Here is a 13941-nt window from a genome sequence, read left to right on the forward strand (position 1 = left end):
GTGCCACCTGTCCATATGGCGATGCATTGTATAATTGCCATAACTGTATTTTGTATCTGTCCCTCTGGACAGATCTTTCTTGCAGATAAGGCAAGTTACATACCGGGCATTCACTTTTCTTTGGCCCCGGGGATATTTAAAAAATTGCCAAATATAATTTTCTTTGACATGAGACCTCCTGGGCTCCTCAGACAAAAACTGCCTCTCTTGCTGCTCTTCCTCTTCTTCCTCCTCTTGCTGAATGATAACTTCAGCAGGTGGTCCTCTCTTCCTAGGAGGTGGTGGTGGTGGTGGGGGTGCACTAGCTGAAGCTATAACACTTGCCATTGCTAAGTGATGAAAAAAGGTCTTCCTCTCACAAAGATGAAAGTCAGAGTGAGGAAACAAGGAGGGGTTTTCATCATTTGGAAAAAAAAAATTTGTTCTAAACCAGTGAAAAGTGATATTTTTAGGTCACATGACCTAGCCTTACATCATTAGGAAACCAAAAGTGAAATGAACCAATAAAAAGTGTTATTAATAAGTCACATGACCTGTTATGCTTACGTTACGCGCTCCGCGCCGCGGTCCAAATTGCTTCCGGAAGCTGTGCTTCGCGCCTCGCTTCGCGTACTGGAGCACTTCCGGGTGCGCTAACGCGATACGTCGTGCTTACGCGACGCGTCACGATGTTGTTTTGTAACGCGACAGTTGCGCAAATGGAACGTTTACTGGTTCGCGGACCGGGTCGCGGCAGCAATTTGAGCTAACAGAAAGCTAACCGGTTCGCGGACTGGGAGCGAAACAAAAAAAATAATTTTAAAAAAAATGTATTAATAAACATATAAAATATATTTTTCCTTTAAAAGAATAATACATTTTACAGCTTTTGATATTTGCTATTAAAAAACCATTGAAATTCACTGAAAAAACCATAGGTTATAGACCATATATAGTTAGGAATTAGCATTTACAAAACCTTGAAAATTCACTGAAAAAACCATAGGTTATAGACCATATATAGTTAGGAATTAGCATTTACAAAACCTTATTTTACTCACACAAAACCATTGAAATTCCATATATAGTTAGTTGCACTAACTATATATCGCGCACCCGCAATCCACTGCTGATGATGTCACATATTACATCATTCATGACATGGTCAGTGACATCACTGATGACATCACTGATGACATCACTGATGACAACATGCAGTGACTGTATGTTTCTGTAAAGTTAAAATATGTCTTACATATTGAAGAATGAGTGGATGTATAAGTGTCTGGATGAAGGATTTATTTTTTATTTTTTTTAGTAGTTTTGTATAGCGCTGACTGGACCCAAGGGTATCAGAGCGCTTCACAACAAATACAGTAAATGACATAATGAGCAGACTGAAACTTAGATATACATAATCTGTTGAAAGAATGATTGTATCCAAGAGCTATTTTGATCTGCAGCCTTGATGTCAGACTTGGAATTTTGTTAAAGCTGGAGTGACAGAGGTCTCTCAGGTACCTCGAGTACGGTCGAGGAAGAAGTCTTTGAGGAGCCTCTTGAATTTTGGAAATGAGGAGATTGTTCTGATGTGGGGAGGAATGGAGTTCCAGATTTTGGGAGCGTTGCCAGCAAAAGAATAGTTTTGAGCTTGCGCAGTTTGGGAGGGATGAGCAGTAGAGAGCTGGAGCTCCTTAGGTTTCTAGACTGGCCTGCTCTATTGAGTTTGGCGGCCAGGTATTCTGGTTTACCTGTATGCAGGGCTTTGTGCGTGATGCAGGCTGTTCTGAAACTGGCTCGTAACTCCACTGGGAGCCATCTGAGTTCTTTGAGGGCTGGAGAGATGTGCTCAAATTTCTTAATTCCGGAGACCATTCTTGCTGCTGCGTTGAGTGTCGTCTTCAGGGGGGCAAGATGGGATTTTGCTGTCCCTGTCAGGGTCGCAATTCCATAGTCTATTCTGGAGAGGACTAGGGCCTGGGTGGCCTGTTGAAGGTCTTTGGGTGGAAGGAAGGGTTTTATTTTGTATAGTAGTTTAAGGTTGAGAAAAGCACCTTTGGCAGATTTTGCGATGTGTTTCTTCATGTCGAGTTTTGGATCAAGGGTGATCCCTAGAGATTTCACTGAGTCTGCTAGGGAAAGGTTATCATTGAGGGCATCGATGGCTTTAAGCCATTCTTTGATTTGAGGGTTATCATCTTTGTTGGAGATGAGTAGTATTTCTGTTTTGTCTTGGTTCAGTTTCAAGTGATTGGTTGACAGCCAGTCTTGTATCTCCCTGAGGGTGTTGTTTAGTCTCTGGATGTCCTCAATTAAGGTTGTTTCCAGATACAGCTGCGTGTCATCCGCATATAGGTGAAAGGGGATGTTGGATTTTCTGAGTAGAGAGGTGAGGGGTTCGATATAGATGTTGAAGAGCTGTGGGGAGAGAACAGGCCCTTGAGGAACACCTCTGATGACTGGATGTAGGTCGGATTCGAAGTTTTTGATTTTTATTCTCTGTGATCGGTTGTGAAGAAAGGAGGAGAACCATTGGAGGACTGTCTCTTGTAGACCAGCTCTTTCTTGAAGGACCCTTAGCAGTAAATTGTGGTTGACTGTATCGAATGCAGCCGATAGGTCAAGGAGGATGAGAAGGCAGCATTGATCCGCGTCGAGTGATTTGCGTAGGTCGTCAATGACGTTGAGGATTGCCGATTCAGTGCTGCATCCTTTTCTGAATCCAGATTGAAGGGGATCAAGAAGCTTGATGTTATCAAGGTGAAGGGTTAGCTGAGGGAGGACACATCTTTCCATTATTTTGGCCAAAAAAGGAAGGTTCGAGACCGGTCTGTAGTTGTTTAAATCTTCTGTGTCTAGACCTGGCTTCTTTAGTAGTGGAGTGACTTTCCTACCTTGAGGCAGTCTGGAACGGATCCGGAGCTCAAAGAGCTATTGATAATTTTGCACCATATTGGAGCTAGGACTAGTTTTAGGTCTTTGGTCAAAAGAGGCGGTAGCTGGTCCAGGGAGTGTGCTGAGGGCTTTGCTTTGGAGATAAGATTGACTATCTCTGCTTCCTGGATGGGAGTGAATGATGACCACTGTTGTGGAGATTTTGTGGAAGCGTTGACAATGTTTTTGGGCGTATTGATGTCAATGAGAGAGGTGGGGGTTGGGCCCAATGCTAGGTCTATCTTGACGATTTTGTCGTTAAAGAAGGTTGCGAAGCTGTCGCATCGAGCTTTGGATGCTTGAGTTAAAGGGGGAGTAGGTTTGGAGGTCTGATTCTTGATGATGTTGAAAAGCTCTTTGGGCCGGTTTTTTGCGTTATCTAGTGCAGAACAGAAGAAAGCTGACCTATTATTCTTGATATGATTTTTGTACATCCTGCGGGCTGCTTGGAGTTGCTCACGGTGGAGGGTTGAGGGATCATTCCTCCATGTTCTTTCAGCAGCTCTTAGGAGTCTTCTTTCATCGTTGATGTCGGAGGTGAACCATGATCTAGAGGGAATATTCCTAGCTTTCTTTAGTTTAATGGGAGCAATTTGGTCAAGGGTAAGCGTCAAATTAGTGTTGTAGAGAGAGGTGATATCGTTGGATGAGAGGTGGTCAGTGTCAGGAGGGAGCAGCAGGCTCATTCTTTCTTCTAGGACCGCTCGAGGAATTTGAGCTGTGTTCCTAACCCGTTTGGGAATTTCTCGTTTTTGTAGGTGCATGACTGACTGTATGAGTGAGTGATTAAATGTGTCTCACTGAGTGCATGGGTTAGTGACTAAACTGTTTTAATTTGTGCATCATTGTGTCTGTTGTTCTGTAATCTGCTGCATGTGTTGATCATTAGCTATATGACTAACTATATGGGTTGGGGCGTGGCTTGGACGCCGATCGGGATGGCGGCGTGAGCTCGCTGCTCCGCGCGGAATCCCGCTAATTCTCCTGTTTTTCGGGACCCTAGGCGACCCGGAGACGACGTTCCTGCCCTCTGAAGGGTGAGGGGACTGCTGGCCGTAATCGGTGAATCGCTGGGGGACTGCTGGCCCCGGGGAGATCGAGGAAGGGGCGGCCGAGGTGTAGCCCGGGGTGTGAAGAAAATGGCGGCGAGGTGGCCGGACGGTCCCGAACTTCGGCCCTGAGTCCGGCTGTCGCCAAGCAGAGAAGGACCCTGCACCCGGCTGCTCGCAGCACTGGGATTGGCGGCGCGACGTCCTGAGGCCGGGGGACGCTGCCCGATTCACCCAGGAGATCGGGGGTTCTCGCTGGCCGCCGTCCCACGACTCATTCTCCCCCCACGGGTTCAGTGGGGGTGACGGAACGGGGCTCATCCGCCTGGCCATTGCTTCTGAGACCATTGGCGGTGGCATTGCATTGCCCGGTGCCCGGTTATCGGCACGGACCCACGGGAGCGCCCGCAGTACGGGTGGCCGGACTTGTGACGCAGCACCCTGACATGGCGGCGTTCGGAGGGCTGATGCCCGGGAGCCACGAGGGGGACTCGGCGACATCGACTCGGCTGAGTGAGAGTCCCTCTCCGGAGCTTGACCAGGAACAGCGGCTGAACCGGCGCTTGGATGCCATCCTTGAGGCGATCACCTCTACCAAGGAGGCGTTGCACAACGACATTGCCCAAGTGGCCACGGGCCTGGGGCTGCTACGCGCGGACCACGCAAAGCTGGCGGATCGGGTCAAGGAACATGACCAACTGTTGCTTGACCTGAAGCCCTCGGTGGTGACCGCGGAACGCAGGATTACAGACATTTTGGCCCGACTGGACACTCTAGAGCGGAGGGCGGAGGATGCCGAAGGCCGCAATAGGCGGAACAACGTGCGGGTCGTAGGCCTGCCGGAACGGATTGAGGGGGAAGATGCGGTGGCCTACATGGAGAACTGGTTCCGCACTGTGGTGGCGCCGGAGGGGCTTACTCCATTTTTCACTCTGGAGCGAGCTCACCGGGTGCCCGCTCGCCCGCTGGGAATTGGCCGCCCCCCCCGACCAATGGTGGTGCGGCTCCTCCATTACAAAGACCGAGACCTCCTCATCCAGCGGGCCAGGATGTCGGGCCCTTATGGGGTGGAGAACAGCAAAGTAACGATCTTTCCGGACTATACGCAGGCGGTCCAGAAGGCCAGGGCATCGTTCCTTGCTGTGAAGAAGGAGCTCAGGGAGGAAGGCATTCAGTACTCCTTGCTTTACCCGGCCAAGCTGCGGATTATCATGGATGGCACCACACACTTTTTCCAGACTCCGGATGAGGCCTGGCACTGGCTTGAGTCGTACAGAGCAGGGACGGACAGAACGCACCAAAGTAGGCGAGACCAACCCAAGCAGTCCCGGGTGCGGCAGTCACAACGAATCAGGTCCCGTAACAGGCGCCAGCGGGAGAAGCGGGAGGCTCTAATGGCGGCGGAGAAGAGGGATGCACTCGCGGCGACGGCGGCCATTACAGGGTCACAACAGAACAGTGAAAGGGCCGAAACGGACTCGGGAGGAGAAGGCAGCAGAACAGGGGAGGATCTTTCGGAGGCAGAGAGCCAGAAGGGGCCGACAGTGACCCCACAGACCTCGGATGGAATTTTCTGCGGCTAAGATAGACTTTGGCCTAGATCGGGACTTCATGGTAGGGGGATATCCTGTTGCTGGAGGGCGGGTTGCCGGGTGGGGGAGCTGAGTGTATTAGAGGGGATGAAGGGCGGGACGCGGGCTCCGCTAGCTGGGGTCGGCGGCGACTCACCCCCCCTAGGCCCTTAAGGTCGACTGTGGTGGAGACCACAGGATAGGTGTGCGAGTAGTTGGATCAAGGTTTGGATGGGGGCGGCCATTGGGTTCGTGTGCTCTGTCCTGGGGAGTGGGGTTTGGGGTATGTTTCAGTTTTGGGGTTGTTTGGGGGGGGGCAACTGCATTGGGGGGGTCATGGACCGTTGGAGTTTAATTCGGGCTGTACGGACTTGGTATGGGGACATTACCTAATTTGAAATGCCTAACGTGGAATGTCCGGGGGCTGCGGACTATGGTGAAACGTCACAAAGTACATGCATACCTGGTACGCAGGGGGGTTCAGATAGCTATGCTCCAGGAGACTCATCTCACCAAAAAAGAGTGCGCTGCCTTGCAGAAAAGATGGCGGGGCCAGGTTTTTGGCACCACTTATTCAGCGTATGCCAGGGGGGTCTTGATCTGGGTGAGGGCGGGGATACCCTTTCAGGTGCTGAATCAGGTAATGGATCCGGATGGCAGGTTTGTAGCGGTGGAGGGGAGATTATACGGACGGGATGTGGTTCTATGTTGTGTTTATGCACCGAACACGGACCAAGGCCGATACTTTGATAACCTCTCGGGGTCCTTGGCCTCTTTCCTGGCGGGTCCGATAGTGCTGGGGGGGGCCTTCAATTCGATTACGGATGTGGCTCTGGATAGGTCCCATCCCCCCTTAGTAGACTCTCCTGTGCGCAGACTGGCCGCGCACAGGAAGGACTGGCAAGACCGATGGGGGTTGCTAGATGTCTGGAGGGAGAGGCACAGGGGAACCAGGGATTACTCCTTTTATTCCGCTCTACATGATTTACATGTCAGGATTGATTCGGTGCTTTGCGGGAGCTCCCTTGCCCCATTGATTACCCATGCTGAGTACCTTGCTAGGACGATATCCGATCATAACCCCCTGTTGGTGCATATTCAATGGCAGAGGGAGCGCTCCGTAATACCAACATGGCGGCTTCGGCCGGAGACGCTAGAGGATTCTGTGTTCGCCGATGCGGTCCGGCAGGGCATTGATGGTTATTTCGGTGTGAATGATGGAACGGCGACGAGCAGGTCTGTTGAATGGGATGCACTGAAAGTGGTGGTGAGAGGGGTGTGCTTGGGCAGGTTCTCGAATGCTCGAATGACTGTGCTGAATGACTTAATGAAAGCGGAAGACACTTTGAGGGACCTGGAGCGCCGCAGGCCAACTAGGCCAGGTACACGGGCCCAGTTCTTGGAAGCGAAGGAAGCGGTAGCCGCGGAGACGGAACGTTTGCGCTGCTATGATTACAGGCAGTACATTATCAGGGCACACGCAGAAAGGGACAAGGTGGGCACCCTCTTAGCCAGATTAGCTAACCCGGAACTTAGGGGTTGCCCGGTCCTCAGCATTATTGACGCGCAGGGAGGGATGGTGTACTCCCAGGCAGCTGTATTGGACCGCTTTAGGGGCTACTATGAGGACTTGTACCGGAGTCAGCTGGGAGTGGGGGTTCAGGACATTGTGGAATACCTGGGGGAGAGGCCGCTTCCGGTCTTGGGCGACGACGACGCGAAGGACCTGGGTAGCCCGATCACGCTAACGGAAATTCGAGTGGCTATCAAACATATGGCCCGTAACAAGACGCCCGGGGTGGACGGACTCCCAATCGAGTTCTACCAGCACTATGTGGACGTTCTGGCACCCAGGCTGCTGGTGGTGTATGCGGAGGCCTTCGAGAAGGGGGCATTGCCTGCCTCCATGCGGGAGGCCTTGATAGTGCCACTCCTCAAGCCTGGCCGGGATGCCACAGACGTGAGGTCTTATCGCCCGCTGTCCATGCTAACGGTGGACTATAAGATCCTGAGTCGCATCCTAGCTACTAGACTGGCCCCGCACATGACGGGCCTGGTGCACAGGGATCAGGCCGGGTTTATACCCACAAGGAGCACGGCGATGAATATCCGCCGCCTGGTGGGAATAATGGACGCCATCTTGGATGGGGAGGGATCGCCGGCGGTTCTGTCCGTGGATATTGAGAAGGCCTTCGATAGTTTGGAGTGGCCTTTCTTGGATGGAGTGCTGGAGCGGTTTGGCATGGGCGATGGCTTTCGGAGGTGGACGAGAGTCTTGTATAATTCGGCGACGGCGAGGGTTCGATTGGGCGGCTTGGTGTCTGCCGCGTATCCGGTAGGCAGGGGAACACGGCAGGGATGCTCTCTCTCCCCTCTGTTGTTTGCCCTGGCGATGGAACCCTTAGCGGTCCATGCGAGGTCAGGCGATCGATATGCGGGGATAGTGAGTGACGGGCGGTGGCATCACATATCGCTCTATGCGGATGACCTGCTCCTGTACCTAGCTGACACTTCGGGGGCACTGGTTGGAGCGATGGATCTGCTGTCCGAGTTCGGCCGATTGTCAGGCCTTAAGGTCAATTGGGCAAAGACCTGCGTGTTTCCGCTGAGAGCGGGATCACCAGCCCCTAGTAGCGACCTAGGTGTGGCGTGGGAACCCTCTTGCATCACCTACTTGGGTGTTCGCATTTACCACTCGGCTGCTGACCTGTTGGAGGGTAACATTAGCCGTTGTGTTCGGTCACTGCGGGGCAGCTTGTCTTTCTGGTCGACCCTCCCGCTGACAGTTCTGGGCAGGATAGCATTGTTGAAAATGGTGGCGCTCCCCCGCTTCCTTTATTATTTCCGAACGCTACCTGTCTGGGTTCCCCAGGGGGTGTTTAGGGAACTGCGGTCAATGATTATTAGCTTTCTATGGGGGCATGGCCGACGCAGGATAGCCTTGAGCACGCTACTTCGCCCCAAGCTGGAGGGGGGCATGGCCGTGCCCGACCTTGAGCTGTATTATTTAGCGGCGCAGTTGCAGGTCCTTACGCAGAACGTGGCCAGGGTGTTCCGGGGACCGGAGGAGGACCGGGGTCGGGGGATACAGCGCCATGTGCTGTCGTACATTATTATGCAGCAACGGCTCGAATTACGGGCCCTCACCATGGAGGAGCGGACGCTTCGGCTGTGCTGGCAGAGGAGCCTCCGGAGGGCGAGGGCCTCGCGGCCTTATGCCCCGGAGATCCCGATTGGGATGTTGACAGCTTTGCCGCACGGAGGGGATTGGTCCCCGTTGATGGAGTGGGAGGCCGCGGGGTTGCAGGTGGTGGGTGACTTGTATATAGATGGGGCATTGGCACCGTTCGACGTGCTCCGGGACCAGTTCGGACTGCCTGAAGGGGGCTTCCTGCTACACGCGGCTGTAGTATCTGCCATGCAAAAGTACTGGAAAGGGGGGCTTCTGGAACCTGCGACGACTATGGCGTGCCAATATGTGGTGATGGCGGCTGGTACGTTCAAAGCTGTGACGTGCCTCCATAATAGGATGCTGCACGACGGGCTGGAACCACTCCATGGGCTCAAAGCTAAATGGGAGGGGAGCGTTGGCCGGCCCATACCGGATGCGGCATGGGGCCATATCCTGCGACGCACGTGGAAGGGCACCAGGAACGCGCGCTTTCAGCAGGTTCATTTTTATGTGCTCCATAGGGCCTATCTAACTCCAGAGAAACTACAGCGGCACTTTCGGGTGCCGGATGCCTGCTGCCCCCGGTGTTCGTCCCTTGGGGCGGACATGGACCACTTGTTTTGGGGGTGTCCGCAACTGGGAACTTATTGGGCTGAGGTAGGGGTACTCCTGAATGAAGTGACTGACAGGGAGGTAGACTTCGACATGGCGACGTGTCTCTTGCTCTGGTTCCCGCATACTAAGCACACCAAGGTGACCAGTAAATTCATAGATCTGGGTCTGATATTGGCTCAAAGGGAAATATCGTGGCACTGGAAGGCTAGGGGGGGTCCCTCACTGCGTAGATGGAAGAATGAGTTGCTGCGATGGTCTGACTGCGAGAGCGTGCTCCGGATGAAGCAAGCAGTGAAGTTGGGGACTGAGAAGGCTCTGGATGCGGCCCGTGCGTGGGAGTTAGTGGTACAGGCTCTGCGTGATGCTTTGGTTGTGGATGTGGACGGCGAGGGCTAAGCCGCTGGACACCGCGGGGCGAACACAGCAGTATGTCATTAAGCACTGTGGTGGAACCATCCAATTCGGTAGAGCGATGCACACACCTTTGCGGTTGCCAGGGGGGGGGGTGTTGGGGGGATTAGCTGTAGAGGGGTTTGGGGGGGGCTGGAAGCCATTGAAGGGTTGCTGGTGGGGGCCTGGAACTACTGGGATAGGGGGTCCTGAGTGGCGGGCGGCCTGATTGGGTGGGACGGCCTGGTACGAAGGCCCGTATAACCTTGGGCAGGCCCGATGGGGGCAACTACGTTGATACCACGGGGATGGCTGACGGGAATGTTGTTGTGGGTGGGGGGGTAAACGCAGATACGTAAATCGACCTTCCGCCAGGGTCCCAATGGGACGTACACTATGCTGTGCTCCTCCAGAGCGAACTGATGTGCCGCCCGGCCTCCGGGATGCGGGCTGAATGGCTGTGTACAACCGTGAACTGTTATTGGACGGGGGGGCCCACAAGGGCACTGGCTGTTTACTTTTCCTGCTGTTTATAACTCTGCAATAAAAATATATTTAAAAAAAAAATGACTAACTATATGGGTTATTGATTGGTTGCCCAAGTATTTGTATGGGAGACTGAGTGTGTGGGTGGGTGGCTGGGAGGTGTATGACTCTGTGCATAGATGTGTGAGCAGTTGATTCACTAGATGTATGGGTTCAAAAGTGCACGTGGAAACAGCTGTATGGGCGGTTGACTGTGTGCATGAGTGTATTGGTGAGTGAATGGATATCTCAGTGCTACATGTCAAAGTAAGTACATATGTAAAACACAGTACATGTGAGAGTTGACATATATAAATAACTGTGCATAAGAGCCAGTGAATGTGTGAGTGGCTGTATGGATCATTGTGAACTTGTATCAGGGATTGTATAAGAGAGTAAATATGTGTTAGTATATGTTTCAATAAGTAAGGTGTGTATAACTATATAGTTGAGGAAATGGAGGTGTGATTGATTCTTTGCAAGACTGACTAGGTGTGTGAGTAACTCCATGGATGAGTGACAGTCTGTGAGTGTCTGTTTACACTGAGTGTATCTAAGGTTATATTAGAGTCTGAAGAGGTTCATCGTATCATCACATGAATGATGTCATCAGTGATGTGATCAGTAATGTCAAATGAGATGTCATCAGTGATGTCATCAGTGATGTCATTTGAGATGTCATCAGTGATGTCATCAGTGATGTCATTTGAGATGTCATCAGTGATGTCATCAGTGATGTCACTGACCATGTCATGAATGATGTAATATGTGACATCATCAGCAGTGGATTGCGGGTGCGCGATATATAGTTAGTGCAACTAACTATATATGGAATTTCAATGGTTTTGTGTGAGTAAAATAAGGTTTTGTAAATGCTAATTCCTAACTATATATGGTCTATAACCTATGGTTTTTTCAGTGAATTTTCAAGGTTTTGTAAATGCTAATTCCTAACTTAATATGGTCTATAACCTATGGTTTTTTCAGTGAATATATATATGTATATATATATATATATATTACCTACTGGCGGTCGCCAGTAGGTATATATAGTTAGGATTTTTTCCCTATGGGATTTTTGAAAATTCTATGTCTAATAACTTTGGCGTTTGTGGACGGAATTGGATGAAATTTTCTGGAAAATGGAACATTTTGTTTCTGAGCAGCCCCTGAAAATTTGGGGGGTGTTCGTCCAGGGGGGGCCGAGAAAAAAGGGGGGTCCCAAAACGTGTTTTTAACATTGAGTTTTCTATAGGGCGGTTGGCCTCACTTTTAGCCCGAACGGCTGAATGGATTTGCACGAAACTTGGCAAAATTGTAGGGACTGGTAGCCCGATGTGCCTTTTGTAGGTCTCAATATATGTGCTACAGTGGATTTTGAGAAATTAACGTTCAAAAAAAGATATATATCTAGAGCCGCGCCTGGAGCGCTCCCCGGTACGCGTACCGGGGAGCGCTTCAGGCGCGCCACGCGACTTGCGCACGGCAAGCTGATTGGTTCTCGGGTGTCTGTAAACATTCGAAACAGTCCGCAGCGGCCGCCATCTTGTGTCTCGGTAGGATTGAGACACAAGAGGTGGCAAAAATCAAAGGGGGAAATGAGCAAGAGGGGGCAGGGTACACACCCCCTGACCCCCTAGGTTTCATGTGGGGGCCATAAAAGGCTCCCGCGGGTGAAAAAATTTTTTTTTTAAAAATTCGATTTTCGCGGGGGTGAGCGCCCGGTACGCGCACCGGGGAGCGTACGGGGGAGCGTACCATGGAGATTAAAAATGACAGACTTTTAAAAAAATAAAGCTTCTTTTTAAAAATTGGAGGTAGTTCTGAAAAGAACTTTTTTTTTGATTTTGTTGTTTTATATATTTTTTTTTGTTTTTGTTGTTTTATATTTTTTTAGACTTTTTAAAACAATTTTATATTTTTTTTGGATTTTTTTCAAGGGAAAAACAAAAACAAGGATTCCAAAACTGCTCAACAGGAGCAAAAAAATTTGAAAATTTAGGGACTGGAAGAGCAGCGGTGTTGCTGTTTCTTTAGGGCAATCAGTTCAACACTCTGCTCCCCATAGCAGAGCAGTTCGTCACACTCTTTGCACAAAAATTTGATGCCCGCATACACCGGCTGAATGTTAGGAACCATTCTTCCACGGGGTGGTCCCGAAGGTGTTGCTCCACCAGTGGAGGTGCTGCCGCCATCTGTGGGTACATTCCGTGCCAGCTCTCTGACACTCTCCCTGGCAAAGTTGTTAGGGTGTCTTCTTTTCACATGCCGGATCAAATTAGCATTCCCAAAACTATATTTTTTCAGAGGATTGCCTCTGGATAAACTACTCCCACATATTTTGCATGTTACTTTGGGAGCGTTGACTTTTTTCTGTCCTTCTGGGATTTCGTAAAATTTCCAGATGAAATGGGTTTTTTTCTTTTGCTGAGGAGGGTCCTCATCTAAAAATCCCTCTGAATCACTGCTGGATGACTCTCTTGCAGCCATTGCTGGAGATCAGAAAAGTAGGAGATAGAGTAGACACAACAGCTCTTGCTCTCTCCAAGTACAAAGCAATAGTGAGAGAAATGGGTGGGTTTCACACAATTTGGAAAAAAAAAGTTCTGAACCAATGAAAAGTGTTATTTTAAAGTCACATGGTTTGACGCGCTTACGCTACGCGCCCCGGGGCGCGTCCCGGGCGTGTATCGTAAGCGCATCGGGGCGCTTACGTTGCGCGATCATATGCGCTTCCGGGTGCGCTTACGCGGTGCGTCATAAGACGCATCTCGCGGCTACGCGATACGTGTCTTATGACGCAAGGCGTGGCGGCTACGCGATACGTCACGATGTTGTTTTCGTTCTCGGCAATAGCGCTTCCGGGACGCGCATTAGTACGCGCCCCGGGGCGCGCCGCAAGATTGCGCTTACCCGTGCGTTCACCTGTCCGCGCCCCGGGAGCGCACTAAAAATAATATTTAAAAAAAATAAAAAAATTATAAAATATAAAATTAGATTTAAAATGTATTATTTTTATAAAGATTTGCTATTAAAAAACCTATGAAATTCACTGAAAAAACCATAGGTTATAGACCATATATAGTTAGGAATTAGCATTTACAAAACCTTGAAAATTCACTGAAAAAACCATAGGTTATAGACCATATATAGTTAGGAATTAGCATTTAAAAAACCTTATTTTACTCACACAAAACCATTGAAATTCCATATATAGTTAGTTGTACTAACTATATATCGCGCACCCGCAATCCACTGCTGATGATGTCACATATTACATCATTCATGACATGGTCAGTGACATCACTGATGACATCACTGATGACATCTCAAATGACATCACTGATGACATCACTGATGACATCTCATTTCACATTACTCATGACATCATTCATGTGATGATACGATGAACCTCTTCAGACTCTAATAAAAACGTAGATACACTCAGTGTAAACAGACACTCACAGACTGTCACTCATCCATGGAGTTACTCACACACCTAATCAGTCTTGCAAAGAATCAATCACACCTCCATTTCCGAAAACTATATAGTTAAACACACCTTACTTATTGAAACATATAATAACACATATTTACTCTGTTATACAATCCCTGATACAAGTTCACAATAATCCATACAGCCACTCACACATTCACTGGCTCTTATGCACAGTTATTTATATATGTCAACTACCACATGTACTGT

The sequence above is a fragment of the Lissotriton helveticus genome, chromosome 3_1, assembly GCF_964261635.1.
Source record: "Lissotriton helveticus chromosome 3_1, aLisHel1.1, whole genome shotgun sequence".
Lineage (NCBI taxonomy): Eukaryota > Metazoa > Chordata > Amphibia > Caudata > Salamandridae > Lissotriton > Lissotriton helveticus.